Source organism: Heptranchias perlo, chromosome 23 (assembly GCF_035084215.1).
Source record: "Heptranchias perlo isolate sHepPer1 chromosome 23, sHepPer1.hap1, whole genome shotgun sequence".
Classification (NCBI taxonomy): Eukaryota; Metazoa; Chordata; class Chondrichthyes; order Hexanchiformes; family Hexanchidae; genus Heptranchias; species Heptranchias perlo.
The window spans coordinates 37,138,429-37,164,273 of record NC_090347.1 but is presented as its reverse complement, the minus strand read 5'-3'; positions in this window follow the sequence as shown (position 1 = coordinate 37,164,273).

Sequence of the window (25,845 nt, the reverse complement as noted above, 5' to 3'; positions counted from 1 at the left end):
TCCATCATGACTTCCTTGCTTTTGGGGGCAGAAAGACTCCAGTGGGGCAGCGATTGGACTACACTACGGCAATGTTGAAGAGATAATAGTAGTTTCGAAGAAGAGATAATTGGGTGGATATAGCAAAAATTGATGGATTTGTACAGACAAATCAGGCCTGGATATAAACTACTTCCAGAATCTGCATCATAAGCCCAGATAGTAATGTTCAGGGTGCATCTGTGAAATTGATATGGAACTAATCAGCAATATGTATGGAATGGCCTGAGAAATACCACATAATTAGAGGGAAAATTCTTCTCCTGTAAAGTGTAACCTGACCACTGACTTGAGAGGACAATGGATTCCTCAAATTATCATTAAGAACCAGGCACAATGCTGCACAGTCAGGAAATCGGGGAGTATTCGCTGTCTCTACATTGCCCTGCGTCTCTTTGGAGTTACCAAAGCCCTCTGGAGATCAGTCACCTCAAAGTATCAATTAGGAAAAAAAGGGCAAATGTTGGGGAAATAGCTAATTTCAAAGGGTGAGTATGGGATTACAAATTAACACAGGAAACCAATAAGTCTGAACACATTGCAGCGTTTCCTTCTCATTTGTTAACTGTTCTGCTGGAACTCGCCCTGCTTCTTGTAGATGAGAGAAGTCTGAAATACTGCTTTTTCCCACAGACAGCTGATTGCTGTTTTTCTCATCGGGAGGACACAGTTCAAAAACCCAGTACATTACTTATGCTTTTGGCAAGCTGTTAACAGCCTTCTACCTATGCGTTTGACAGTCTGTCCTCTAACTGCAGTGACTGGAGACCCAGTGAAGACACTTAATATGTTTTCCCTGTATACAGGGAACAGGAGACAAAAGCTGTGGATCAAACAAAGAGGTCACAAGTGCAGCCGCACCTCAATAACAGTGTGACAGTCGTACAAGATCAATGCACCTTTCAGTTCCAACCCTGTCATATTGCCCGCCTATGGGGGTCCTAGCACAGTGGCGGTAGCTGTGAGACTTCTAAATATCCAATAGCGTAGAATTTTAAACTACTAATTTGAAGCCTTAAACCTATGCAGCACATTTATGTCTGCAAAGAAGGATCTTTTATTGTATGCAACCTTGAGATCTTTTAATCTCCACATCTAGGAGTTTCTGTAGCTCCTTCTGAGAGTATACCAGTTGTCAATCAATATGACTGGATGTGGCCAACAGCACTGAAAACACAATGTACCTAGGTCAGCTCCCTTACACAGAAGGCCAACAAGAATGAAGCTGGGGTTGGGTGGTTGAATTCAGGGGTCTGGACAAATGCCCCCCACCCCGATTCCAAGGGCAGGCAAATGTCTGGGTTTCTTTTGGGCATTGGGTAGGTGGACACCAGAGATGGGCCCGTAGTGGCTCTTGCACCCACCTGCATGGTCAGGATTGGAAACTGATTATACCAGGTTCTAAGGTCTATAGGAAAGATAGGGAAACTGGGAGAGGGGGGGGAGTTGCCTTAGTGATTAAGGATGAAATTACTTCAATGATAAGAGAGGATATAACGAGAGGTAAACAGGCAGTGGAGACTTTATGGGTAAAATTAAGAAATAGAAAAGGATTTAAGACTGTAGTGGGAGCTGTGTATAGGCCCCCTGGTAGCAGCTGCGAAGTGGTAGAATTTGTAAATGCAGAGATTGGACAAACAAAGGCAGAGTGGTTTTCATGGGGATTTTAACTTTTATATTGATTGGTATAATCATATGAGCTCCAATCAGAAAGGTGTTCAGGACAGCTTTCTGCAACAATATGTCCTAGAACCAACAAGGGGGCAGGCCATATTAGATTTAATAATGAGTAATGAGCTAGATTTAGTTAACAGCCTAACGGTGCGTGAATATTTATCTAATAGCGATCATAATATGATCGCGTTCAATGTTGTGTTTGAAAGGCAGAAACCCGCATCAGCTACTAAGCTTCTAAATTTAGGTAAGGCCGACTTCAATGGGATGAGACAGAGGCTGTCCACAGTAAACTGGGCAAATCTGTTCATGGGTAAAATGACAGAAGATCAGTGAGAGGTGTTCAAAAATGAATTTAACGTGATACAGAACCAGTTTATACCCCTAAGGGGCAAGAACTCTATTTGCCAGAAAAAAAGCAGTCATGGATGACAAAAGAGGTAAAGGACAACATGAAACTAAAAGAGAAAGCATACAAAAATGCAAAAAATAGCACAGATCCTGGCGACCAGGAGAGATACAAAGAACTGCAAAAGGTGACAAAACAGATAGTAAGAACTATAAAAAGGGAGTATGAAAAGAAACTTGCAAGGGATATCAAAATGAACACAAAACATTTTTACAATCGTATTAGGAGAAAGAGAGTGGTCAAGAGCAATGTGGGCCCCTTAAAAACTGATAACGGTGATATTGGGCCCGATGTTACCAGGGCTGCGGGTTCTCGGCGGGGGGGCTATCGGGCGCGTGGGTAACGCACCCGGCGAAATCAGTCAGCCACCCGAGCGATCGTAGCCCAATTGTATCCACTTACCTGGTCCTCTGGGTTCCCCACTGCTGAACTGCGCGTCGGGCGGGCTGCGCATGCGCAGTAAGATCTATCAGCTGGAGGAGCTCTATTTAAAGGGGCAGTCCTCCACTGACTGATGCTGCAACAAACAGAAAAAATTACAGCATGGAGCAGCCCAGAGGGAAGGCTGCTCCCAGTTTAATGATGCCTCACTCCAGGTATCAATACATGGGGTGAGGAGGAGGGGGAGGACAGAGATCTTCCCCCCCGGCGGGCGGGAGGAAGCGGCCTGCCTCTGCCACCAGGAAGGCCTGGCTCGAGGTGGCAGAGGAGGTCACCAGCACCACCAACATATCGCCCACCTGCATACAGTGCAGGAGGCGCTGCAATGACCTCAGTAGGTCAGCCAAAGTGAGTACACTTACTCTTTCCCCTACACTCCGTCTGTCACATCACCGCCCCCACCCCACATCTCCTTCTGCACTGCCAACACTACTCTGTCACATCACCCCTCATACCCACTCAAACCTCATCCTCATCTTACCTGCACCTACTCACCTCGCCAGTACTCATCCCGCCACTACCACTCAACCCAATCCTCATACAATCTCATGGCTCTATCTCATACTCACCCTCTCGTGCATCTCTTTCACGGCCAGCCTCACTCAACCTGCCACTACCTGTGCTGCAGCCACAGGGCATGCATCACATATGTGCAGTAGGCAGCGTAAGGCAAACGTGTCGTGAGCATAAAGGGGATGCACAAGGGTGTTTGAGGGTTTGTCATGGTTGTTACTTATATTGAATTTCTGACCAACTCACATTACATATTATATTGGCACCACTACTGCCATGTCTTTGCGAATCTTATCTGTTTTGTGCAATAATGCCCTTTCCTGAGGATCACTATGAAGACCCACAACTGATGCCACCCATTGTGTCACTGCAGAGTGGGTGTAGGTGTATTTGCAGGGCTCTTTTGTGCAGACGGCTGAGAGACGTCGGCGATGTCCCCAGTTGCACCCTGGAAGGATGCGGAGGAGAAGTTGTTGAGGGCAGTTGTGACTTTGACAGCAACAGGTAAGAAGATGGTGCTCGGGCCAGCCGGGAGCAGCACGGCATGAAGGAGGCTGCAGATGTCCACGACTACATGTCGAGTGACTCTGAGCCTCCGTGTGCACTGCTGCTCAGAGAGGTCCAGGAAGCTGAGCCTCGGTCTGTGGACCCTGTGGCGAGGGTAGTGCCTTCTGCGACGCATCTCTCTCTGCGGTAGCCCTCCCTCCTGCTGTACAGGTGGATGTGTCACAGCACTCTGTTGTGGAGCTCCATGTGTCAGAGGTGGACGGCGTGGATGGCGAGGCTGGTGAGGCTGTTGATGCTGTTTGCCCTCCGAGGAGGTCATGACTGCAGCTACGGCGGCCCCCATCCGGAAGATGTACATCTGAGGGGGTCCGCAAGGTAGGTACATGTCTCTGGACCCCGGGGTAGGTGTGCAAGTTGGTGACTTTGATTGTCAGGAGGAGGGTGGTGGAGGCCAAACTTTATCCCAAGTGACAGAGTGGCCTCCTGCAATGGGTGAGGGTCTCCCCCCCACACCTGTCAAATGGACCTTTGCAGCTGCCACAGGCTGACAGCTGCAACACGTCCATTTGAACTGGGAGTGTTTCCCCCAGTGTGGGAAACAGTCCCAGTTTGCTCTAAAATCCCACCCCTCCTCACATAATCCCTTAAACAGGTCAGTTAATGACCTGAACAAGCAAAATAAATAACTTCAAGTGGCATCCCGCTGGCTTTAATTGCCTGCGGGATTCCCACCAGCGGGGGCCGCGCGCGCACGCCGGCGCGTCAGTGGGGAACCCGGAAGTGGGCGGGTTGGAGTCGGTCTCGCGACCCACTCCGGGATTCTCCGATTTTCGGAACCCCCCCGCCAGGAACGCACCCGATAGCGGGTGCTAAAATGACGCCCATTGTAAATGAAAATAAGGAAATGGTGAACATGTTAAATAATTACTTTGCATCAGTATTTGCAGTAGAGGAAGGATAGCACAAAAAGGACACCCCAAGGAAACTAATTTTGAATCAGGGACAGGGAATCACCATAATTAATGAAACAGTAATGATGAAACTAATGGCACTAAAGAGTGACAAGTCCCCAGGACCAGATGGTTTCCATCCCAGGGTTTTAAAGGAAGTAGGTGAGAACATTGCAGAAGCCCTAACTATAATCTTCCAAAGTTCTCTCGATTCAGGAACCGTTCCTTTAGATTGGAAAATTGCACATGTCGCTCCGCTATTTAAGAAAGGTGAGAGAGGGAAACCATGGGATTATAGACCAGTTAGCCTAACATCTGATGATGGGAAATTATTAGAGTCTATAATTAAGGAAAGAGCGACTGAACACCTTGAAAATTTTCAGCTGATCAGAGGGAACCAGCATGGATTTGTAAAGGGTAGGCCATGCCTGACGAACCTGATTGAATTTTTTGAAGAGGTGATTAAAGTAGTGGACAGGGGAATATCTATGGATGTTGTTTATATGGATTTCGATAAAGTTCCTTATAAGAGACTGTTAGCTAAAGTTGAAGCTCATGGAATTGAGGGCAAATTATTGACCTGGTTAGGAAATTGGCTGAGCGGCAGAAGACAGAGAGTAGGGATAATGGGCAGGTACTCGAATTGGCAGGATGTGACTAGTGGTGTCCCACAGGGATCTGTGTCAGGGCCTCAACTATTCTCTGTATTTATTAATGACTTGGATGACGGGATAGAGAAACACATATCCAAATTTGCCGATGACACAAAGATAGGCAGCATTGTAAGCAGTGTAGATGGAAGCATTACATTACAGAGAGATATTAATAGAATAAGTGAATGGGCAAAACTGTAGCAAATGGATTTCAATGTAGGCAAGTGTGAGGTCATTCACTTTGGACCTAAAAAGGATAGATCAGAGTACATTCTAAATGGTGAAAAGCTCCAAACAGTGGAGGCCTAAATAGGGGTCCATGTACATAGATCATTAAAATGTCATGGACAGGTGCAGAAAATAATCAAAAAGGCTAATGGAATGCTGGCCTTTTAATCTAGAGGATTAGAATACAAAGGGGTAGAAGTTATGCTGCAGCTATACAAAGCCCTGGTTAGACTACACCTGGAGTACTGTGTTCAGTTCTGGACACCACACCTTAGGAAGGATATATTGGCCTTGGAGGGAGTGTAGTGTAGTTTACTAGAATGATACCTGGACTCCAAGGGTTAAATTACGAGGAGAGATTACACAAACTAGGGTTGTATTCCCTGGAATTTAGAAGATTAGGGGGTGATTTGATTGAAGTTTTCAAGATATTAAGGGGAATGGATGGGTAGATAGAGAGAAACTATTTCCGCTGATTGGGGAGTCGAGGACTAGGGGACATAACCTAAAAATTAGAGCCAGGGCTTTCAGGAGTGAAGTTAGAAAAGACTTCGACACGCAAAGGGTGGTGGAAGTTTGGATCTCTTTTCCACAAATGGCAGTTGATGCTAGCTCAATTGTTAATTTTAAATCTGAGATTGATAGATTTTTGTTAACCAAAGGTATTAAGGGATATGGGGCTAAGGTGGGCATGTGGAGTTCGGTCACAGATCATCCATAATCTCACTGAATGGTGGAAGAGGCTCGAGGGACTAAATGGCCTACTCCTCTTCTTATGTTCCTACGTTTCTGCCCCAGCCCTCCGACTGACCCGACAAACTCCAGCGAGGTCAGCGCTGAAGGGCACTGCTGGGCGCCATCCTGTTGTAACCGCTCAGGTCATGGCCCAATTTTAGGGGGTCAACTTTACGATTCTGCACTTCCTGCATATGCCCATATGCCCATGGGAGCTCTTATTGGGAGTTTGGGTGTGGAGAGCAGCACGTCCGAATTGCAGCCTGTGCGATGTTCTGACCATTAATAATTACTTTACACTGGATCATTCAGCAACTTGGCCTCCACTAACAAAACTCTAGCGTCAATCTCTTGGGCCAGAGCACATTTGGATCAAGCTGGTTGCCTAATTGATACAATGCCAGATATCAATTTTCTCTCAATTAGATACTCAAACTGATAGGCCTAATGCATCCTGCTGGCCTGGAGCAACACAGGACATTTCCTGAAGAGTCCAGGATGCGTAAGATCACTGGGGCGGGGTCTTATTGAATGGCAGAATAGGCTCGAGGGGCCGTATGGCCAACTCCTGCTCCTTTTTCTTATGTTCTTATGTTCTCTGACTACTTGTCCATGTTCTGTTCTCTGTTATGCGCTCTTATGGCCATGGAGTTAGATCACAAAATGCCAACCGGCTCCCTTGAAGCCTTTATGATTGGTTGGCACTGGAGGGCATTGGCTTAAATTTTGAAGTTATTACAGTTTATATTACAGTCACACATTTTTAATTTGAACAGAATGTCCAATTTTTTATTAGTATTGCCCTTCTTCTCTGGAGGTGCTTGCCATTGTTCTGGTGCCGTTGGGTAAAGCCTGCCAGCCTGGAACACAACAGGACACAATCAAGCAACACCTATAAATGTTCATCTATCTCTTCTTTGAACAGTTCCATGAGATCTTTTATGTCCAACTGGACAGGCAGACATGGCCTCAGTTTAATATCACCTCATTAAGGTGTCAACCGTGGCTCAGTTGGTAGCACTTCTGCTTTGCGCCTTGAAGGTTGTAGGTTCAGAGACTTGAGCACAAATCTAGGATGATGCTCCAATGCAGCACTGAGGGACTGCTGCACTGTCAGAGGTGCCGTCTTTTGGATGAGACGTTAAATGGAGGCCCCGATTGCCCTCTCAGATGGACATAAAATGTCTCACGGCACTATTTTGAAGAAGAGCAGGGGAGTTCTCCCTGGTGTTCTGGACAATATTTATCCCTCAACCAACATCACTAAAACAGATTATCTGGTAATTATCACATAGCTGTTTGTGGGACCTTGCTGTGTGTGAATTGACTACACTTCAAAAGTACTTCATTGGCTGTAAAGTGCTCCGGCATGTTTCGAGGTTGAGAAAGGCGCTGTATAAATGCAAATCTTTTTATCATGCAAAAGACAATTGCAGCATTCCCTCAGCACTGCACTGCAATTCTAGACTGCGTGTTCAAGTCCTGAATGAGGGCTTGAACCCATATTTATTCTGATTTAAAAGTGAGGACACTATCACTGAGCCAAGCTGACACTTGCACCAGCTGCATAGGTCTATTGACCTATGAGCTAGAAACCACTACTGATCGTAGCAGATGAGCGGCTAGCGTCTAGCTAATTTAACAGTGGTGTTCAGCTCTTATTTTAAATGGATTAAAGCTTTAGCTGAAACAGCATACAGAATAATGCTGGATGAATGTGTTAAGTATTTATCCATTAATATCACCAGCAGCAATGTCTGAACCTTGAAACATCAGGCACCATTTCTACTTCCGTGAACTGGAATGGCATCCGTGTCTGGAACTGCATTTATTATTTGCACCACCTAATTCCATTACGTCCTAACGTGGCATAATAGGATTTACAGGATTTGGATGAAGTAGGTAAATTCCAATGTCGTGATTTTGGCATCCTGCAGAATCTGTTGTCGGAATCCTCAAAGGGTGAGCTTGAGTATTTGACAGAATTATGGAACAGGATCTTTCCTGCTAACTTTTGCAATTGCATCCTAAAAGTTCTGTCTGCCCATAAGCTACTTCCAAAAGATATTATTAGGCTGAAGGTTTTTAAAAAATACACAAATTACATATCTTTTCTCCTGATTGTTAAAAATGTTGTTAATGATCGGTGACATTGGCTGATTCCTAATCATGTGAGTGCACTCAGCAGAGCAGCACATGGTCGACAGCCAAGAGACCACTCATTAGTGTTTGGAATGGAATGTAAAGTTTGGCTGTATGACAGGCTAGTTGGGACAGTCTCAAGCAGGAAGTTGTTGCCGTGGACCGACATCCCATCTGCCAGTCAAAAGATCCAAACTTCGTCTAGGATCAAGACAAAGTAGATCATGTATAATATTGCAGAGCATGGCTTGCCATCCAAGTAACTGAGCACTGGCAACAGTTTGCAGCCCTCGATTTAATGAAAAAAGACCTTTCAGCTTTTGCCAAAATGCATGAATGCTCTTGTAGATGGGGCAGGTATCAAATGACAGAGAAGTCTGCCTTCATGCCAAGTCTCACCATCAGAAAAGGCCCCATTGGAGCGCTGCATTGTCAGAGGTGCCGTCTTATGGATGAGACATTAAACTAAGGCCCCATTAGCCCCCTCAGGTGGATGTAAAAGATCCCATGGGACTATTCGATGCAGAGCAGGGGAGTTCTCCCCGATGTCCTGGCCAATATTTATCCCTCAACCAACATCACTAAAACAGATTATCTGATCAATATCTCATTGCTGTTTGTGGGACCTTGCTGTGTGTAAATTGGCTGCTGCGTTTCCTACATTGCAACAGTGACTACAATTCAAAAGTACTTCTTTCTTTCCTGATATTGCTGCTCTATAGTTATCAGGGCATGTCTTGGGCAATATCAAATGTGTTGTCTATTAATACCTTAGTATAATTGGTCCAAATGTTTAAGTCTTTCTAGCAACCATTTTTTCCTCTTCAATGACAATTCTCTATTTATACTGAGAATGTACTTAATGTTTCCTCTTCCCTCTCCATTGAGCAGGTTTCTTGGCTACTGCAATGCTCCTTCACACTTGTTTATCCAGGGCACCTTTCCCAAGCTCCAAATGCACTCTTCATCCCCACTGTGTTGAAATCAAGGCTCCTTGCGACTCCACCCCCACCTCCCCACCCCGATTCCGAGTCTCTCAGTCTAACTCATTCTTTTCCACAGCCTTAAAACTGGAGGAACTCCTTACCTCCCTTGGTCTTCCCTTTCCCCTGAAATCCACAGGCTTTTAAAATCCAAGCTTGATGCTTCCCTAAACACAACTTATTGATTTATCTCATGTTCCTCCTACTCTTCTGTGTGCTGAACGATGGGCCTTGCTCCTTCAATGAGGTTTCCCATACACAATATAATTTGAGAAAAATGATTTTTGTGTTGTGCAACAATATTTCTAATGAGAATTGTGCCACAATGTCTATTCGCAACCATGTAGATTGCAACTTAAAACAAATGGGTTTATTAGAGGAAGTGAATAAGCAAGCAACTCTGCTCGTGTTTATTAACATTGCTTTCTAATCTGTCAGAAAGGCATCGTCACTCATTTGTAGGCAATTGTTTCGAATTTACAAAACAATAATATTGACTTGCGTGTTTTGGTGGTAACAAAATCTTCATCCAAGTTTTAGCAAGGCAAAATAGCTTCTACATATTGGACAATGTCAGACCTATTTAAGTTGATGGGTTGTTACTTGTGCCCTTTATAATTGACTGTTTTTTTTACTCCATTTTATTTTAGTCCATTAGTGGTCTGCCACTTAAGAGTGAGTTAGGAAATCAAAGCAAGCTTCAGTATCAAGAGTGGTGTTTTCTGCCTGCCATAAAAAAACACTGACGCTCAGAAAATAGAACCTTTACCGTGGAAACCTTGGCTGGACAATCTGTTTTAAAAATATCCTTTCTTTCATTCCGCACTTCTTTTTAAAGGATCGTTTTAGTTAAGGTGGGCTCTTCCCAACATTGCCAACATTCCATTTTGGAATCAGTGCTGCGAATCTCATTATAAAGTTGATACGGTGTTGTATTAAGTTCTATTTTATTTTTTACATTTAAAAGAAAAATCTCAATTTATAAAATTGCTGGAAAGTATGGATCTTGTTGCTAGAACAATATCTTAATTAAGGTTGAACTTAATGAAGATTAACACTGAAACCCCAACACACACACACAGTAGATTCCTGACAAACAAGAGATGCCCAAATGCCAAGGTGGAAGCGGGGAATGATGGGAACTTCCTGTAATGACTTGGGTATTTCCATTTCTGCCATCACCTTGGGAGTAATTGGTTTTCTTTAGACATCTTTTCATGGCAATGGTTAAAAACAAAACCTGAAGTTCTGGGACCACCCAAAAGTCAGAAATCCCCCCCATCAAAGCCTTCCCGGTATTTTGAGTTCCAATAATATCAAAACAATCTGTTACCAGGATAAAGGCCAAAAATATGAATGAGTGCACTGAACAGGAGGAATGTATTTGAAATGAGGAATTTTGCTTTCCTGCTTTACAATGAAGACCCCAAATTTAGTAACAATCACCAGTAGAACAAGAAACAATGGGCCAACAGTAAATATGTCTAAAAAGCTAATGGGGGTAATTTTAAAATGGAGCCGAGAAGGGGGCTGGGGGGTCAGATTGAGGTTGGGAAACCCATTCGTACGGGTTTCCCAGACGACCTTACGATTTTGACAAAAGGATGTTTTTACTTTTTTTTTGTCAGTTTCCCGTCCGACTGACTGGCTGATTGACAGGCTGGTCTCAGTCAGACGGGAGACTAGCCAGGGAGAGGACGTCTTCAGGTAAGTCTGCAGGTAAGTCTTTGTTTGTATGGATGGGGAGGGGGGCACGGGTGCATGGGTAGGCACGGGGTGCATGGGTGGGCATGGCATGCATGGGTGGGCACAGGTGGGCATGGGTGGGCACGGGGGTCGTGAGTCATGGGGGATGAGATCGGGGGTCAGTCCCAGGGATTGTTGGGATTGGGGATCTGTGATTGTTTTGGGGGAGGATAGGAGTGGGGAGGAGGATCGGGGTCGGGGGTTGAAGGGGGAGGATCAGGGTCAGGGGTCAGGGGATCGGGGTTGGGGTTGGGGGGGGTCCGCAATCGGTGGTCGCGTGTCCGCGATCGTAGGGGGTTCGGTGCAGGTAGGTTTGTTGGGCCTGGGGGAAGCACTCGTGCTCCTGCGGGCCCACAAGCTGTGCCTTTCTAGGCACCTACCTGTTAGTCTCAGGCCTTCTTGCCTCCTTTCACGCAGCGTAAAACAGAAGGCCTGGGAATCCCAGCCCCCCGGGGTTGAAATTGGGAATTGGTGAAAAATGGAAGCCTGAAGCTTCCTTGAAAGGTTTTAAAGCAGAACCTACCTCCTGGGAGCAGGTTGGTCGCCTGCTCCTCGTCCCGCCCCGGTGGAAACCGGAAATGCAATAAGCAAGTTCTTCACGTACCTGTGACACTATCTCAGAGATTCCTTCCCGTACCTGTGCCACCTTTCCACTCATGCAGGAAATGGACTCCTCCATCCTCTGCGCTATTGTGGCGAGTGTGCGTGGCACCTGTTCCAGTACCTCGCAAATGTGCTGCTGTCCCTCGATCATTCTCCTTTTAAAGGATGACCCCTGGGGTTCAGCATCTGTGTCCAGCTGAGCAGAGCCTGGAGAGGAGTGCTCCCACCCAAGCGGACTCTCCACAGCTGCCCCTGCCACCAGTGTCTGCTCGTGCTCACTTGTGTGTGTTGACTCACGAGGTGCCAACCCAACTAACTGACTACTAGGACCCACCGAGCTGTGAGTATCTGCGCTGGGATGGATGGCTCACTAAGATGTGACGGTGCGTCCTCAGAGCCCGGGAGCTCCTCTGAGGAATCGCTCTCTGCCGTCACTGCCGCCGTTGAACAGAAGGCAATATTAAGCATCATCACAGATTGTCATGTTGCGATGAGCATACTGAGGTGTTCAACATGCCAATCATTGTTAACATCAATTCATGTTGTATGTGATGAATGTTAAATTTGTGTCACCAGACGTTTGTGGGGTGCCAGTCTTGGCGACCCGATGGACAGGCACTCGAGGGTGCGGCTGATCTCCAGGGCCTCCTCCTCCACCTCTTTGAGTACCACTATTTGTTGTGGCCCCCCATCCTCGCCCTCCCGTGTGCATTTTGCTCTCTTCTCCTGGAAGGGGAGAAAGTACAGACGTGTGAGTGAATGATGGTGAAGTGGTCAACTGATGAGTGCATTGGTTTGGGTGAGGCTGACCATGAAAGAGATGCATCAGAGGGTGAGTGTGAGACAGAGACATCACATTGGTTGAGGATTGGGGTGAGTGATAGTGGTGGGGTCACAAATGGGGAGGTGAGGAAGTGCTCAGGAAGTGCAGGTAAGTTGAGGATGAGCCTTAAGTGGGAGTGAGGAGTGATGTGATGGAGTAGTCTTGGCAGTGCAGAATGAGTTGGGGGGGGTGGGGGTGGGGGTGATGTGGAACATGGAATGTAGGAGAATCAGTAAGTGTACTCACTTTTTCTGACCTAGTTAGGTCATTGAAACATTTCCTGCACTGGACCCAAGTGCGGGATATGTTGCTCCTGCTGGTGACCTCCTCTGCCACCTCGAGCCAGGCCTTCCTGGTGGCAGATGCAGGGCACTTCCTCCTGTCGGCCGGGTAAAACAGTTCCCTCCTCCTCCTCACTCCGGCCAGCAGCAGCTGAAGTGAGTCATCGCTGAATCTTGGAGCAGCCTTGCCCCTGTGCTGCTCCATTGGGTCTTCTTGCTCTTTGCTCCAGCAAAATCCATTGGAGCAACGGCCCTTTAAATCCAGATGCTCCAGCTGACAGCAAGTGATGCGGGTGCGCAGCCCCCCACCGTGCAGTTTTTGGACAGCAAACCCAGAAACAAGATTAATGGCCACCAATTAAGTTGCAATCGTTTGGGGGACAGTAAGTTTTCATTATTTGGGTTACCCGGGCGCCAGTTCACCCCCCCTCCCCCCGACTGCCATCCTGCCACTCTTTTAAAATCATGCCCCATGCGTGGGTATAGAGGTGGGAGCCTCTTCACTTACTCCCCTGACTAGTTTACGTTTCGTACACCCTGACAAGAGGGCTGAAGGAGGGTCGAGGCAGTCTGTAGTCACGCTTGATCCGAGGATCCCATGAAGTCTGCCAGACCTCTCCTCAATCAGGCGCAATAATAAAAAAAGACTTGCATTTATATATAGTGCCTTTCACTACCTCAGCACGTCCCAAAGCCCTTTACAGGCAATGAAACATTGTTGAAGTGTAGTCACTGTTGTAATGTAGGACATGTGGCAGCAAGTTTGGACACAGCAAGGTCACACAAACAACAATGAGATAAATGATCAGATAATCTGTTTTTAGTGACGTTGGTTGAGGGACAAATGTTGGGCAGGACACTAAAGCAGCTTCCTCTAAAGGGGATTGGTTCTTGATGGATTTTTGCAGAGCATCACTGGCTCCTGGATGAAGTGTGTGATTTGCTGATACCTGGACAGGTCCTGCTGGTGAGGTGGAATTTGCTGGCTGCTGTGCGAACAACATCTTTTACTTGTGGGAAATTAAAGCCAACTTGGTGATGCCTTTCCAAGTGTACTAGCCACGAGTGGATTCGGAGCCCGGTAGGGGAAGTGATGCTCTGCAAACTCCATTGAGAGTCGATCCCCTTAACAGGCAATGGCTTCTCTTGGCTCTTAACTTGTGAATTAATTATAATAAATTAGAAATCGGAAAAGGCACTTGGAGCAATACTATGGTATATTGGCAATGTGTTAAAACAAACAAGAGAAATAACTAAATCTCATTTAATGCACAGTCACCAATAGGCTAAGAGCAGCATTTCCCCTTTAGTGTTTTGATCCAACCCCTTCCCAAAAATATTGGCCATGGCAGATGGACTTGAGGGGGAGGCAGCCCGGGGATGTGAACAGAAGCTGTGTTGGTTGGGAAGTCTTTTGGGGAATGACTTTGTGGACTCCTCTTTGTAATTGTTATCTGCCCAAGCATGCCATCACAGTGCTACCTGTTACCAGTGGAAGCAAGCGGGAGCCTAGAACGTGAGAGTCAATGATCCATGATGGGTTTCCCTCTATTGGCTATTTAGGAATATTGATCAACACACTTTCCATAGTATTACATAATATTTACCAGACAGAAACAGGCCATTTGGCCCAACAGGTCAATGCCGGTGTTTATGCTCCAAACGAGCCTCCTCCCACCTTACTTTATCTAACCTTATCAACATATCCTTCTATTGCTTTCATAGCCTTCTATTCCTTTCTCCCTCATTTACTTATCTACCTTCCCCTTAAATTACTTGTTCACTAATTTCAAAAGGGAAGGTAATGATTGACCAACCCTATTGAATTTTTTGAAGAAGTAACAGAAAGGATAGACAAGGGTATTGTGGTAGATGTAATATATTTGGATTTTCAAAAGGCCTTCGATAAGGTACCGCATGTGGAGTCAGGTGACAAGTAGCAGAATGGATAGCAAGCTGGCTACAAAACAGAAAATAGAGAGTAGGGGTTAAAGGTAGTTACTCAGACTGGCAAAAGGTGGGAAGTGGTACTTCACAAGGATCGGTGCTGGGGCCACTGTTGTTCACCATGTACATAAACGATTTGGACTCTGGAATCAGAAGTACAATTTCAAAATTTGTGAACGACACCAAACTGGGGGGGTAAAGTTAATACTGAGGAGGACTGTGACAAAATACAGGAAGACATTAACAAACTTGCAGAATGGGCGTGTAATTGGCAAATGAATTTCAATATAGATAAGTGTGAAGTATTATATTTTGGTAGGAAGAATAAGGAGGCCACATACTGCTTGGATAATAAGAGTCTAAATGGGATAAAGGAGCAGAGGGACCTGGGGATGCAGATACACAAATCACTAAAAGTAGCGACGCAGGTTAATAAGGCCATAAAAAAAGCAAACCAAACACTGGGGTTCATTTCTGGAGGGATAGAATTGAAAAGCAGGGAAGTTATGTTAAACTTGTATAGAACCTTGGTTACACCACACTTGGAGTACTGTCAACAGCACTGGTCTCCATATTATGAAAAGGATATAGAAGCACTGGAGAAGGTACAAAAACGATTTACTAGGGTGATACCAGACTGAGAGGTCATACCTATCAGGAAAGATTGAGCAGGCTGGGGTTCTTTTCTCTGGATAGGAAAAGACTGAGGGGTGACCTGATAGAGGTCTTTATGATTATTAAAGGGTTTGATAGGGTAGACGTAGAGAAGATGTTTCCACTTGCAGGGGAGACCAGGGCCAGAGGCCATAAATATACGATAGTCACCAATAAATCCATTAGGGAATTCAGGAGAAACTTCTTTACTCAGAAAGTGGGTAGAATGTGGAACTCGCTACCACAATGAGTAGGTGAGGCGAATTGCATAGATGCATTTAAGGGGAAGCTAGATAAACACATGAGGGAGAAAGGAATAGAAGGATATGCTGATAGGGTTAGATGAAGTAGGGAGGGAGGAGGCTCGTGTGGAGCATAAACACTGGCAAGGACCTTTTGGGCCGAACAGCCTTTTTCAGTGCTGTACTTTCTATGTAATTCTATGGAAAAAACTTTTAAAAAATAGTCAACAGCTTCCTAGACATGATGCAGCTCTGTGATGTTTTCCATAGCCCTTGATGACAAGGGGTAAATTTTAACACGAGATGTGGGTTACAGGATCAGGTTCTTCATCAGCTCGAACGCAGTGAAAGATTTTCCAGGTGGCTCTGAGTAAAATCAATAGGTTCACTTTCACTTTTCCCAGCAATCAGGTTAAAATCTTTCGCTACCTCCAAATCCCACCTGGCACTCTATTAATTCTTGGATCTGGAATGAACCTACCATTTCACTGCCTATTTACACTGCCCATTCCTCATCCTTTACTTGGCACTATGTTTCCTCATAAATCACCTTTCACCTGAGAACCCTTCATTAGGAGAGGAAAGAAAATCCCTTGCATAATACTTTTGGGCTGGGACAAACCCAAAGTAAATGGGAATGTGTTGATCTAGCTTGGCTTATTTTTACAGTACATGCCATTCCTTCTATGGCCTCCCTGTTTTAAGTTAACAATTCTTAAGCCTTCATTTCCTGCTGCTGGGACTGCGTGTGCTTATTTTAAACTTGCACCTCAGGGCTATGTAATCAGAGGACATGGGTCAGCAACCATTAAATGTAGAAGTGAAGATTAAGGGAATTGTTAAAGATCGATTTTATTTTTAAAAGCAAGTTAATTCTCAGTAGCTCAACGTTCTGCTGTTACGGAAGTTTGGTATTTTCAAAGGACTTTGTTGTGGGGGGGAAGCAGACTGAAGCAGCAAACACCTGGGAATGCTTGAATGATGCCATGGTCCTGAACTTGTGACATGGGATACCGCACTACGAATGCTTTACCCGTTTGCCTGAAATTGTTTTCTCTGCTATTTTAGCGGAGATGTTAACCCATTTATTTTAAGCGGATGGGAAGCACGGCCGTGATTTCCTGGAATGCACTCCCAGTGAGTCAGGTGTTTATAAGTGCAAGTGACAAACTGTCTAAATAATATGGCACGTGTTGGAAAGCTAGTTCAGAGCTGGTGTCAGGAAGTTCTTAAAAAAAAAATGACCAGCAAAAACAACAACTTGCATTTATATAGCGCCTTTAACATAATAAAACATCCCAAGTCACCTTATCAGGCAAAATTTGACACTGAGCCACGTAAGGAGATATTAGGACAGGTGACCAAAGCTTGGTCAAAGAGGTAGGTTTTAAGGAGCATCTTAAAGGAGGAAAAAGAGGTCAAGAGAGGTTTAAGGAGGGAATTCCAGGTCTTAGGGCTTAGGTTGCTGAAGGCACGGCCGTCAATGGAGGGGTGAAGTATATCGGGGATGCACAAGCGGCCAGAATTGGAGGAGCGCGGAGAGCACAAGGATGAGAATTTTAAAATCCAGGCGTTGCTGGACCAAGAGCCAATGTAGGTCAGCGAGCACAGGGATGATGGATGAACGGGACTTGGCATGAGCATTGGATGAGCTCCCAAGTTTATGGAGGGTGGAAGATGGGAGGCTGGCCAAGAGAACATTGGATTAGTCGAGTCTGGAGGTAAGAAAAGCTTGGATGAGGGCTTCAGCAGCAGGTGGGCTGAGGCAGGGGCGGAGACGGGTATTATTGCCACGGTGGAAGTAGTGGTCTTGGTCTCCTGCGCCAAGTTCACTGACAGGGTTAGTGATTGAGACAGAAACTATGTCAATATTCAAGATTAGATTGGATAGGTGGATGAAGGAAAAAGGGATTTTGGAACAGGGTGGGTAAATGTGATTAGGACTGTTTGCTTGTGCGGAGGGTCCTTGCCGACACGGATAGGCTGGGCCGAATGATGGAGATGAAAAGCCCTGGCATCGTTTCAGAAATAGTTCAATGCCGTGCCGGTGGAGGAGTGTAAGGTTTCTCTGGATGGATGAGTTAAGTTGGGTCGAACATCCTTCATCATCTGTATCTGGTTTGTGATCTCCAAGAGGAATATCATGGTGCTATATGAGAAGACTGGCCGCACTTTACAAGTAACTCCTTGGATGTGAAGGGCTTTGGAATCATCTGAGAACATGATAAGACACTGTGAAAAGTTGTTCTTTGTAACTTTTTGTAATTCCACAGGTTACTGGAATTATGGTATTTCACCAGTAGCAGATTCCATCCCAGATATCCAATCTTCTATCTGTTCCAGTCCCCATGGAATTCAGTCAAGCAACTTGCCCACAAGGTTGATGTGTACACAAAGTTTCTCTTGGAATGCAGGTAGACTAAGCCCTGAACAGGGGCAGCCAGTGTGATACCCCTGCCGCCTGGACTAGCTGGCCTCTGGTCAGCGCCCACCTTATCTGCTCCTTCCTCACCACTGTGCTGCGCAGCCTCATGACCCTCACCATCAGTAAACCTCGAAAGACTAGCCTCTGGGCTGGTGCTTGGTGTAAGCATTGACACAAGGGTGCACGGCTGTACTGAGCTGCTCTTGTTTCCGCTGCGGCCTACTGGCCCCTGTCACATGATCTGTGAAAATAGCAGTGTGCACATTAACGAGCGCATTAGCACACTTCCTCAGTTCACCATTGGCGTTGGAGTTAATGAACTATAAAGCTGCTGTTCCCAATGTTAGAGCACAGAAATGTTGACATTACCAACTCTACCGAATAGATAATAATATGACTTTTGCATTTACAAAATGGTGTGTGCCTCTCTCCGTCCCACCTTCTTAAGAGGAGAATAATATTGTAGGCCCATTGTGAGCAGGGCTGTTAGATGTACTAGGAATGGACTCGGAGTAGGGCATATAGTAGGACATAAATTGTCGATGATCAGGAATAGAGGTTCAGTTCCTGAGATTTGACCTTGTTTGACGACACACTCGGGGAAATTCCCCAGTACGTGCAAGGATCCTCGCCCACCATTTTCAACCTGCACTGGCGGTTCAGTCTCTCGCCTTCATAACCTTGGCTTGTCTTCCTTTGAATATAGGAGATTGAGGGGTGATCTGATCGAGGTGTTTAAAATGTTAAAAGGATTCGATAGGACAGATGCAGAGAAACTATTTCCTCTGGTGGGGGAATCAAGAATGAGAGGACACAATCTTAAAATTAGAGCAACCACCAGCATTAATTATCCAGGAGCGAAATCAGGGAGCACTTTTTCATACAAAGGGTAGTAGGAATCTGGAACACGGCTCCAAAAGGCTCTGGATACTGGGAGCTAATTGGAGCTTTCAAGACTGAGTTCGATAGATTTTTGTTGGGTAAGGGTATCAAGGGATATCGAGCAAAGACGGGTAAATGGGGTTAAGGTGCAGATTAGCCATGATCTAATTCAATGGCGGAGCAGGCTCGAGGGGCTGAATGGCCTACTCCTTTTCCTAAGTTCCCATGAGATATACTTCTGGATCCAGGCAAGTTACCAGCCTCAGGGTCATTTAAATACATGAGGCAGACTCTCTGGGGTAAATCTTAACCCCCAAGAATGGGTGGGTTGGGGGCGGAAGGGGAGTAGAAATCCTCCATTTTCAGAGTGGGACCGCATCCCCGCTCCAACGCACCTGCTTCTGGGTTTAACCCAGGCAGATTTGTCTGCATGTAGAGAGCAGACACCGGGAAGTCCCTCCTGCATTTAAAGCCGGCAGGCCGATACTTAAAAGAGCAATGTACCTCATTGAGATAATTGAGGCACTTAATATTTGTGTATTGCAATAATAAAACAACTTTAACCTTTTCCCATCGCTTCCGATTCATGTCAGGTGAAAGCAGGCGGGAAGAGCCAGATCCATGAGGTGAGTGCCTTTATTGCACTGTTTTTGGGTCTGGAGGAGCAGGAGTGCTTCATCCAGGCCCAACAAGCTCACCTGGCCAGCAGGACCCCGGCGATTGGCCGCCACCGCCACCACCACCCCCCCCCCCGGCCAATAGTGGACCCCCCCCACCACGGTGTAACCCTACCTACCTCCAACTCTTCAGCCGACCTCCAGTGACCCTCTATCTGTTCCTCTGACCCCCCAATCTGTTCCTCTGTCCCCCCCCAATCTGTTCCTCTGTCCCCCCCCAATCTGTTCCTCTGCCCCCCCCCGATCTGTTCCTCTGCCTCCCCACAATCTGTTTCTCTGCCCCCCCGATCTGTTTCTCTGTCCCCCCCAATCTGTTTCTCTGCCCCCCCGATCTGTTTCTCTGCCCCCCCACAATCTGTTTCTCTGCCCCCCCGATCTGTTTCTCTGTCCCCCCCAATCTGTTCCTCTGCCTCCCCGATCTGTTTCTCTGCCCCCCCCAATCTGTTCCTCTGCCTCCCCGATCAGTTTCTCTGTCCCCCCCAATCTGTTCCTCTGCCCCCCCGATCTGTTTCTCTGCCCCCCCCCCAATCTGTTCCTCTGCCTCCCCGATCTGTTTCTCTGTCCCCCCCAATCTGTTCCTCTGCCTCCCCGATCTGTTCCTCTACCCCCCCTCCAATCTGTTCCTCTACCCCCCCCAGTCTGTTCCTCTGCCCCTCCGATCTGTTCCTCTGCCCCTCCGATCTGTTTCTCTGCCCCCCCGATCTGTTTCTTTTCCCCCCCTGATCTGTTTCTTTTCCCCCCCAATCTGTTTCTTTGCCTCCCGATCTGTTCCTCTGCCCCCCCCCCCCCCCCCCGATCAGTTCCTCTACCCCCCTGGTCTGTTCCTCTGCCCCCCGATCTGTTCCTTGGCCCCCACCCCCCCCCCCCCCCGATCTTCTCCCTCGCCCATCATCGCTCCCTTCGATCCCTGGCTATGGCCTGCAGCCGAAAGGCCTTCCCGCACGACAGCCAGCCAGCCTGTCAATCAGGGCACGAAACCCAGAATGCAATTGAGTGGCCGTGACCTGCCCACTTACCTTTTGGGTTTTGCACCCAGAAATCTCCCCCCCCCCCCCCCCCTCGGCCACCCAGCTCCTGTCCCGGCTCGCTGTTAAAATTTACCTCTATCTTTTATCAGCGAGCTCGAGCAAGCCAGGCGCAGAGCTTTGCTGCAGGGTAGGGTATCAGTGTCCTCTGAGCTGCTCCTATAATGGCTGCAAATTGTAAAAGACAGGAAAATGGAGTTGAGGTACAGGTCAGCAATGATCTAATTGAATAGTGGAGCAGGCCCGAGGGGTTGAATGGCCTACTCCTGTTCCTAATGGCTCAGTGTGAATGGCCACAGTGCATCACTCTGCAAATCCAGTTGAGCTTCCAAACATGCAGTTTGGCTTTCAAATCAATAGGAACTGATCGCTGCCCTGTGTGGTACATTTCCTGGAATTGCAATTGAAAAGGTCAGAGACATGTAAATATGGAGGGGATGATCTTATTACAGAATGTCAATACACAGGCCGATCTGAAGTGAAGCAGTTCCGTCAGATCTGAGAAGCAAACCTTTTCAAATCACTTGTTATCTTTAACTCTTTGCAGCCCTGAACCGCTGGACTGCAAGTGGTTCTATGGATGTTTCTGCAGCCCAGAACATTCTGTTCTCCTGGGTGACGGAGAGCACCAAGGTCGAGAATGGCAATGATTGAAGTGGCTTCATTGTGAGGGTAGCTTGAAATCATTTCAGATAGAAAGAAAGAAAGAAATTGTATTTATATTAGCACCTTTCATGTCCTCAGGAGGTCCCAAAGTGCTTTACAGCCAATTAAATACTTTTGAAGTGTGGTCGCTGTTTTAATGTAGGAAACGCGGCAGTCAATTTACAAACAGCAAGGTCCCACAAATAGTAAAGTGATAATGACCAAATAATCTGTTTTTAGGTGTTGGTTGAGGGATGAATATTGATCAGGACAAGGGGGAGAACTCCCCTACTCTTCTTCGAAGGTCGTGTCATAGAATATTTTACACCCACCTGAGAGGGCAGACGGTTCAGTTTAACGTCTCACGCGAAAGACGACACCTCCAACAGTGCAGCACTCCCTCAGTACTAGATTTTGTGTTCAAGTCCCTGAGTTGAATTCAACTTGAACCCACAACCTTCTGACTCGGAGACAAAAGTCCTACCCGCCGAGCCACAGCTAACACTTATAATGTAAGTCCCCAAATGGCTCCATGGCTTTCTAATTGCTCAATCCTTGTTCTGTACAACAGGCACTGGAACACTGTGCAATTGTGGGGCTGATTCTGTGAGAGATACATTTTGAAGTAGCTCTTTACGTCTTAGAACTGCTAGGCCGCAATTTGTTCTATGGCATAGAATATTCTGCAAGTATCGGTAAGATGCTCCGCTGTGGGACATCGCAGCCAAGCCTGATTGTGTGCCTACCCACTGTGCTTTTTCAATCAGGAACCATTGGATAGTGATCAGGAGCAAGAACCCTGGCTGTTCCCCCCCAACCCCCATCCCATCCCTAGTCAAGAGATATTGAGGTCAATTGTCACACCTGTATGTTTGGCGTTAGGCCCCCGATTTGCATAGCCAATAGGCCCAATGGCAGTTTCAGGCAGCCGACCTAACCAAAATGGCATGTGATGTACTTCTGGCGCGGAATGAGTGCGTGCGCGCTGGCTGCACGCCATATTGGGCCCTGCAGTGTTCGTTTTCCGCCTGAAAAATGGGCACTGCGCATCGAGTTTCTAGGCCTGTGTTTACTAGAGAGAGCTCAAGTCCATATTTCAAATCTACCTCCCACCCCCGCCCAAGCCCCTGTTCGTCTGCGAAGGGAGACAGACCTCAAGATATCCTCGGAAAATAAAGAATGAAGAGAGAGAAAAATAAACAAAAAGCGAAAGAAAGGAAGGGAAAGATCAATACAAACAGAGAAGACTCAAGATCTGCAAAATCATGTCCGACCAGAGAGCAGGCCAGGGATCTCCCTATTCTGCATGACTCAGTCCCACACTGGGCAGCACAGGATTAACCCACTGAGCTTCAGCGGAGCATTGATTTGTTGAAAAAGAAAAAAAAAGCTTGCATTTATATAGTGCCTTTCACAACCTCAGGACGTCCCAAAGTGCTTTACAGCCAATGAAGTACTTTTTGAAGTGTAGTCACTGTTGTAATGTAGGAAACGCAGCAGCCAATCTGCACACAGCACAATCCCACAAACAGCAATGAGATAATGTCTAGATAATCTGTTTTAGTGATGTTGAGAGATAAATATTGACCGGGACACTGGGGAGAACTCCTCTCTTTACTTTGAAATAGTGCCATGGGATCTTTTACGTCTGCCTGAGAGGGCAGACAGGGCCTCAATTTAACATCTCATCCGAAAGACGGCACCTCCAACAGTGCAGCATTCCCTCAGTACTGCACTGGGGGTATCTCGATCAGCAGCTTTTGCCTCTGTTCACACAAGGGCTGATGCTGCTCCCCGGGGAATGCGGGTCAGGAAGTGGCAGACCCACAAACCACGACCACCACTCCTCCTGGCCAGGAACGCCAGACCAGGGAACCAACCCTACAATTGTCATTACCAGGAGGCACTGCCAGCTGTGTCGAGTTACAGGCCAGCAATCGGAAAGACACAGAGCCAGCTGCTGAGTTGTAGGATTTCACCTCATCTTCCCATCCAAAATAATTTTGTTTTTAGAAACTGGCATCACATAATCGTTATACAGTTGCGATTGCAGTTTAAGGCCCAGATGTGAACCATACTCAACCTTCAAGCTCTGTAAAACATCTGGCTGGTTGCGAGGTGAAATTTAAGACACACGATTTAAAGCTGAACTAATCCACTGAACAGATCATCCACCAGAATTCCTGGAGGGCACTGGGAGCTGTTCAATTCAACAGTTAGTGCAGCGCACATACCTGTCTGGCTTCTGAAGGAAATATCCTGCATATTTTGTGAACCCTTTCATTAAAGCCGTTGAACCTGAACCTGAATAAATAGTGCTTAAAATCTCGGCTATAGGTCAGCCCGTAGGACTGGAAGGACGCATCTATTGTATCTTGGTGATTATGTAATCTGGAGGTTGCCTTGTGATGGTTAAGGTTTTCAAAGTGGGGGTGGGTCCCCTGACTCCAGATGTTTCCAGAGGGGTCCACCACGCCAACTTATTTCGGTCCATAGGAGTGCAATGTCTCGCCAGCGATGCCCACATCCCATGAACGAATAATAAAAAAAGAAATGCGGGGGTGGGGGAGGGCTGGAGAATTCAAACTGCGTGCTCCTTGAAACAAAATGGTGAACTTTGTTTGTGAAGAATGGGTTTGCAATTTCACGGCATGGCTGTGCGCAGGAAAATCTTCCCCCCGGCTGATAAACATCTGTATGCCATAGCCCCAAAATTGTGAGACCCCCCTCCCGATGCAGTCGTCTCGCTCCATGGGAACACAGATCTGAGAAGAGGATTTAAAGGTCAGCAGATCCCTTTTGGGCACTCCCTGTTTTGCAGCCATTTTGAGGTCGGTTTTTGTTGAGTGACCGGCATGTTAATTTTGTTGCTGTATATCGGCAAGAAGCGCCTTTTCTTTCTTTCGTTCATGGGATGTGGGCGTCGCTGGCAAGGCTGGCATTTATTGCCCATCCCTAATTACCTTTGAGAAGGTGGTGGTGAGACGCCTTCTTGAACCGCTGCAGTCTGTGCGGTGAAGGTTCTCCCACAGTTCCAGGATTTTGACCCAGCGACGATGAAGGAACAGCGATATATTTCCAAGTCGGGATGGTGTGTGACATGGAGGGGAACGTTCAGGTGGTGTTGTTCCCATGTGCCTGCTGCTCTTGTCCTTCTAGGTGGTAGAGATCGCGGGTTTGGGAGGTGCTGTTGCAGAAGCCTTGACGAGTTGCTGCAGTGCATCTTGCAGGTGGTGCACACTGCAGCCACTGTGCGCCAGTGTTGGAGGGAGTGAATGTTTAGGGTGGTGGATGGGGTGCCAATCAAGCGGGCTGCTTTGTCCTGGATGGGTCGAGCTTTTTGAGGGTTGTTGGAACTGCACTCACCCAGGCAAAGTGGAGAGTATTCCATCACACTCCTGACTTGTGCCTTGTAGATAGTGGAAAGGCTTTGGGGAGTCAGGAGGTGAGTCACTCGCCGCAGAATACCCAGCCTCTGACCTGCTCTTGTAGCCACAATATTTATGTGGCTGGTCCAGTTAAGTTTCTGGTCAGTGGTAACCCCCAGGATGTTGATCGTAGGAGCTTTGGTGATGGTAATGTCGTTGAATGTCAAGGGGAGGTGGTCAGACTCTCTGTTGTTGGAGATGGTCATTGCCTGGCACTTGTCTGGCGCGAATGTTACTTGCCACTTATGAGCCCAAGCCTGGATGTGTCCAGGTCTTGCTGCAAGTGTGCACGGACTGCTTCATTATCTGAGGGGTTGCGAATAGAACTGAACACTGTGCAATCATCAGCGAACATCCCCATTTCTGACCTTATGATGGAGGGAAGGTCATTGATGAAGCAGCTGAAGAAGGTTGGGCCTAGGACACTGCCCTGAGGAACTCCTGCAGCGATGACCTGGGGCTGAGATGATTGGCCTCCAACAACCACTACCATCTTCCTTTGTGCTACTGGAGTTTTCACCCTGATTCCCATTGACTTCAATTTTACTAGGGCTCCTTGATGCCACATTTGGTAAAATGCTGCCTTGATGTCAAGGGCAGTCACTCTCACCTCACCTCTGGAATTCAACTCTTTTGTCCATGTTTGGACCAAGGCTGAAATGAGGTCTGGAGCCAAGTGGTCCTGGCGGAACCCAAACTGAGCATCGGTGAGCAGGTTATTGGTGAGTGAGTGACGCTTGATAGCATTGTCAATGACATCTTCCATCACTTTGCTGATGATAGAGTGTAGACTGATGGGGCGGTAATTGGCCGGATTGGATTTGTCCTGCTTTTTGTGGACAGGACATACCTGGGCAATTTTCCATTTTGTCGGGTAGATGCCAGTGTTGTAGCTGTACTGGAACAGCTTGGCTAGAGGCGCAGCTAGTTCTGGAGCACAAGTCTCCACTGCCTTGTGCAGTGACAGCACTAAAGAAAGAAAGAGCTTGCATTCATACAATGCCTTTCACAACCTCAGGACATCCCACAGTGCTTTACAGCCAGTGCGGTACTTTTGAATTTTAGTCACTGTTGTAGAAAATGCAGCAGCCAATTTGCACACAGCGAGGTCTCACAATGTGATAATGACCGCACATCCCTTTCTAGTTTCTGTAGGAAATATCCTGCAGATTTTACGAACTCTTTCATTAAGC